The sequence below is a fragment of the Ischnura elegans genome, chromosome 9 (assembly GCF_921293095.1).
Source record: "Ischnura elegans chromosome 9, ioIscEleg1.1, whole genome shotgun sequence".
NCBI classification, from domain to species: Eukaryota; Metazoa; Arthropoda; class Insecta; order Odonata; family Coenagrionidae; genus Ischnura; species Ischnura elegans.
This window is the reverse complement of record NC_060254.1, coordinates 86,338,048-86,344,824: the sequence shown is the minus strand read 5'-3', so window position 1 is coordinate 86,344,824 and position 6,777 is coordinate 86,338,048.

Below are 6,777 nucleotides of genomic sequence, written 5' to 3'. Positions count from 1 at the left end.
TTTTCTACATTTTAAAATTAGAAACGCGCCTATCCCTCTGTGGACCTGCATTGAAAAGAGCGGGGGAAGCCAGCTGGGAGCGGGCGCATCACGCTCGTATTTTATACGAATTCTTTCCTTTTCCGTTATTACCATCTACTTCTGCCTTGAGATTGTCTTTTTTCCATCATGTCTCAAGATATGGCCTATAATATTATTCCATCTTCCTATCTAGCTGTTCATGAGGCTTTTCTCCTCTCCTTCTCTTCCTATGGCTGCCTCATCACTCACTCAGTGGATCTATTTGAATCTCATCATTCTCATGTAGCACCAATTTCGAAAGCCTCGAGTCTTGATTTCTCTGCGGCTGTTATTGTTCATACCTATATTTTAGGTACTAAAAATAAGGTATTTATTGATAAAAGCTAGCATGAGGGTCCACAACTTATATCATGGTGAAATGAAAGAAGCAAAGTACGGAATATTGTATTAATGCAATAAAAATCCTCCTTAAATTAAATCTAAAGTGAAATTTGTTGGATGAGGAGCTATCCTGAGAAATATGTCACTGTTCTACTGAAGGATTTGAATTGTAAGGAGTGGGATGCGTATCACATTACGTGCAATTGCTGTTCGGTTTTTATGTATTCCCTCCCAGACGTGAATTTTATAACTTTACTTCTTTGACTAAGACTCTTATAGATGTAAACCCGGTATTCTTAATACCGCATGTTTGGCTATGACAGAGAGATACTATAGACCTCATTGTCACTCCTACGGTCTGCATAATTTTTTATGCCGGTAAAATCCGGTTTTTATAAGCTACCTCCGGTATCTCTGGCATAATCATGGCTACTCGCTATGAAAATTGTTCCGCACTCTACTTCGGTTTGTACAAGATTTTGTACTTTTGCTTATTCTTGAGTGGCTTGAAAGCAGTGCCATATATTTTATAATTTAGAAAAATAATTGCTTGAACTACCGTAACTTGCACAGTATTTATCTCCTTTAGCAGGAGTTATTTTTCACTGCCCCCGTTAAACTTTCTACTAAGCTTAGATTGCAGTTCCCTTTTGACTCCACTCATTAATCCTTTGTGAATGTTATACAGCATTCTTCTTCGAAAATTATCAATTCGATTCTTCGTTCAATAAAACCTAAGAGTTTAATGCAACAAATACTTCTCAAGATCCTAAAAGCATTTTCAGTGTGCCATTGTGAGATTAGGTTCTTTCCGTGACTCGTTCACAGGTCGTACAGCTAAGAAAGTTACCCTCCACATTAAAAAATGAAGCTCGACCACTTTTGTCCTAAAACGTTGGTCATAGTTCAACAGATTAAGGCCTTACATATTGGAAGTTCCTCATATTTAAATGAAAGGTAATTCCAATTCACCACAATAATTTAATTCGTGCGACGCGTTTCGGCTCCTAGAGCCATGATCTGGTACAAGGCCGTCGTCTGTCTTGTAACGGATGATGGCTCTGTGAGCCGAAACGCGTTTTAGGAATTAAATTATTATGGAAAAATGCAATTATTTTTCATTTAACAGTTGGCCATAGTTTTAGCCCACTGATTAGCCATGCTTACCGATATTTTTCTTTCCTTCATAGCAAAAAAAAATGAAGTGGTAGTATATTGACTCTCTCGACGGCAGATGAAACATTTTATGGGCAAAGTGCTTCTCGTTTGACCCGATGTGTGGTAATATACTGGCTAAAAGTCAATAAAGCCTTTACGACACCAGGCGTCACAGTCCAATCTGTTCACATTGGGGGCATCCATACTTCGCCCCATTTTGAGAACCCGACATCGCCGCAAGCCATTTCGTCTGCACCGGACACTCACGCAAGTAAAATTGTGAGGTTCAAGGCCAAGGTCTGCCATCACGAAATGACACAGCCATAACGGTATAGAAACCAGGTGGACCAATGTAAGCGGTTACACCTCACCAGTGTATGTTGGCTCTTGGATAGTACAGAAATCGGCTCTAATTGTTCTAGCAACGGGAAAAAAACTAAGTGATTTAGAGGCATTGAGATTTTCGATAGGGATGAAAATAATTTCATAGCAATGTAAACGAGAGTTAACAGCGCTGAACCTCGGAAATTTGGTGTTAAAATGTGCGTTGTATCAAAGGCGTACCCAGGACCAAAACTAGAGGGGAGAAAGCCATGGTCGATCAAGTTTTACGCAGAAATGGTTAGGGAAAGCAAAATTTCAAGAAAATTATGATGGCGATTTATTAGCCTCTAAAACTATTTGCTCGAAAATAAAATATTTTGATTTTTATTACATGCTTTATACTGATATCACTTTTCTTATATTCAAAGAAAGTTTGTTCAAAAATTTCATTTTGAACTAAATTTACTTATGCTTACATGAGGGAGGGGGCAGCTGCCCCCTTCTTGCCCCGCTGGGTACGCCCATGCTCCGTATGTGAAATAACATGTGCTCAACGTCAAAAAACGAACAAAGACGAATGAAATGCTGGTATAGTCAAAGGCACAATCATTCTAAAGGAATCGAACGAATGGATATGACTTCAACATATAAAAATAACTAGAAAGAGCAGAGCTTCATACTTCAAAACGCACTACCAACCCCATTGCGACAGTTGTTGGTCCTTTAACGTAGGTATGTGGATGAAAAAATTTACATTTTAATTTCATCGAAATAATTTATTTTCATGCATATGCGCATCGTCAAGAATTATTAAAACTATGAAAAAATTAAGGTGATGAAACATTAAATGTGAACACAGCGACATTGAGAGTAGCTACCACCCGTGGTCTAAATTAAACGGATGGTTCGTTGTTTCAAGTATTTAACGCTAGATTGTTTCATTGACTTTCTTATGAAATAAATTAATTTGTTTCACTTCGGTCTCATAGCATTTGAAGCCGTGAGTATGGCATTTCAGTGTGGCAAAGGTGCAAATACTTATAGCTCAGGCGGGACTTACCTGTACAGCAGGCAATTTCCACTACCACTGAGGTCAAATTTTCTCAGCAACCTACCAGTGATCCCTCTTACAGTTTAATTTTGGTGCCTCTCTTACTTACAAATGAGAAAACCTTATTGGTAAAATTTGTGTACTTAGGTGAAGGAAAATATTAGATGTCTTATTACGTAATCCAGTTTTTTTACCAATAAGTAATAAGTAAACAAGAAAAGTTTTCATTAATGCTATTGTTCTTCGACTTAGTTATCATTTATCAATCATTAACATTATGTATAATAATGCTCATCTTAAGGTATTTTCTACATACTTATAATTACGAGATAAGAAAGAAAAATAATTCATCTAAGTCATATCTTACAATTTCTTAAAATTACCTTACAATTACAAAAAAAACAACAACCTAGAAATTTTTGAAAGAAAAAAAGAAGAAATACCCAGGATATACCATCCAATTTAAAGGAAAAAAGCACGGTCACAAAATGTCACGTATCACCTATAGTGCAGATATATTTTCTTACAGGATTATTTGAAATCATGCAAATGTCACAGACGTTTAGGCCACGCAGTTAATTGCGGGACTTTCCTTGATGGAATGTGTTGCTTCGTCGATGCTTTTTTCCATTCGGCAATGTCATCCTTTATGCTCACAGCTAACACGGAATCTGTAATCAGAACGACATCGCATTACAAATAGTTTTAAAACATTTGATTTCACCCATTATTTGATTTTTAAATGGATCTCAATTTCCAATAATACCAATTAAAGGCCATAAGGTTTTCCAGTCAGAAACAACATGGCACAGAGCCATATTATAATTAGAACTATAAAGAATACTTCCACAAAAATTGTTGCTGAGCCAGTAATTTACAATTTTAAGTAATAAGTAAGAAAATTATGGCTCCAGTAAATACAGATAACAATGTTTTTGTCCTGCTCGAATACATACTGCATTAATGTCATAAGTACCAAAGGGGTCTTGACTCTAATGTTTAACACACAAATCCCAGGCTCCATCGCTTAATAACCAACGTTTAATATAAAATCACATCCTATCGACTCTGAATTGTAAGTCTGCATGCAGCCTTCAGTGTCTTTGTGGGTTTTTGTAATTGCCCATTTGATATTTTCCCAGAAATCATTGAGGGTGAGTTTAATTTCTCTGCTATGCTTTTTACAGTCAGCCATAATGGCATTCTCTTCCAGTACACGGCACACTAGTAATTTCCAAATTGTTTAAGAGTTGCTATTTACGGCGTATATTTATGAATCCGCATTTTGTACCCATAAGAACAATTGTTCTACAAAAAATATGTTTCATTGTTAAACTTTGAGACCTCAAACTTTATCCACTAATCTTTGACATTAGTGTTTCATGAAATTCGCCGATCTCCAAATTGAAAATTGCTCTCATAAAGCTTCCAGTACTGTACATGTTGGCGGATGACGTAACTTTGAAAACCTCCTTCATTTTATGCCGTAGAGAAAACTCAGTTGTTTCACACTATAGATTTATTGCCAATAGCAATAAATATTGATTGCGTAGAACACCATTCCCATGCACTAAAAATTTGTAAATTCCGCAGAGGAATGCTTCATGAAACATAACCATGATAAGAAATTCAAATGGTAATTTCCACACTTTTTGCAAAACTCAACTACCGACCATGGTTTTAACATAGATATTATGTCTTTTTAAGGGTTATATTGCCCTGAAAAATGAAATAATATGCTGAAACCATGGTTGGTAGTTGAGTTTTGTTTTTAAGTGTGGAGATTACCATTTGAAGTTTTTATTATGGATTTATCGAGCTTCCACCAAATCAAGCCTAAAACGATTTTACACAGGAAACCTGAACTGTTGATACTGTGTAAGAATAGTGTCTATTCAAAAGAAAATACAGCACGTCATTGCAACTGCTGAATTGTTCATGCAAATTTTTTAAGCAAGTTATATATACCAAATGAACGCAAAAAGTATTTTATACCGCAGGTTTCTTCATTAATCGAAGAAGCTTCCAAGAATAGCATGGGGAAACAGACGGAGATAAATACGGTAGCGCACATTACACTCAATGCCTAATTCTCGCGTCGCGGTATCAATGGCATAAAAGATTGGACGCAAGGATTAAAAAGAAACAGAAATTGGATGGGAGTGCAGCGAGCGGATAATTCTCCAGATAGCATCGCGTATCATTTTCCTAAGGAATCATTAGCGACTCCTTCCTTAATGGCGGAATACGAAAGAATAATAATTGCCCTCGGGCGAATTATCTTCAGCTACTGGTCTCCATTTCTTCAAGTGGAATCATTAATGAGAGGAAATGGACGTTTATAAGCCAATTGCGGAAGTTTGAGAACGGCAGTACACTATTTCTCGGAAAAAGAAACAAATTTCGGAAAACGACTCTCAATTGCATTACTGGTTTCCGAAGTCATTATCAGCAACTCAAGTCAGAGTAAATAACGTTATTTTGTAGCCTCTACGTGCACGTAACCTAGCCCTAATTTTCAAATACAATGAACATAGACCGAGCATTACAGAATGCTATACCCTCATATCACTGCCATGTAATACATAAATTAACCAAATTCGTCATCATTGGAATAACAGTGGAAATTTTGATAGTACGTCTATCTACTTAAGGGAATTTCAGCTGTTTTTAATCAGCATTTATTATATTCCGAAATTTTACATACAAACGCATACACTTAGCCTTCAATGACGAAAAAGTTCCACGCATCAATGAGAAAATTCCGACATCTAGGCACATTATGTTTCTAAAATTACAAAATAATGCGATTATATTCGTAATTTATAGTCGCTATTATTTAAATATGATAATCATGGTGAAATTATAACAAAAAATTAAAATAAGCTAATAAATATAAATGGAGTTCTCCTGCGCATGCTCCTTCAATTGACGGTCATTCCGAGAATAGTGAGCGAGAGCAGCAAAGTACCAAAATATGTTGATGAAAAGTAATTTACTTAATGATAAATCGGCTAGAGCCTGGGTGAATCAATGGGCTAAAATTAGAAATAAGTCCATCAAAAAATAGCTATTAATCATTATTGTTTTCCCAATACGCAAGAGAAGAAATGAGTCTCTGATAGGAAAAAAATAGATAGGTACTGCCTGTATCGAGTGGCATACAGCACATTTTCTCTTGTATAGATCAGTTTTTTACAGCGATTAGTATATCAAACTGCGATTAGTTAATTACGCTGCGATGGGCATAATGGTAAAATTAACCGAAAAAATTGAATTGCGAAGGAAATTCTATATCCGTTTTTTTTACAGCAATCAGTGCATTATACTGCTGATAGCAAAGAAACCTAGAAATAATATTTTACATAGGCAATTGTTCCAAAGGAATCACTTTTTCACAATATTATAAAATGAACGGAATTTTTACAGCACAAATATCTCTATCTACACTTAATCAAAAACATAATTCGTGAAAATCGCAAAAAATTCATCATGTCTAATCAAACAAAACCTCAAACTAAGGTCGTATATTCGAGACCTGGGCATCACCATTTGTTTTTGGAAATGGCATTCTATATCGAACCTAGAACCAATATCGAAATCATGTTACCTTGCATGATGTTCTGTAAATGGTCGTAAAATTGAGGACAGGTATGTGTTTACATACAAACCGAACACAATATTGCATTTTTTTACCCATATACTGCGCTAAAAATGAATCGGCTCATCCGCATTGAAAACTAGGGGGAGAAATTACAGCCAGCTAAGAAATAGTTGCTGCAAAGGGAGAAAATCGAGGAAGTAGTGGGAGGAGGAATAAGAGAAACAAAAAGAAAACTTTG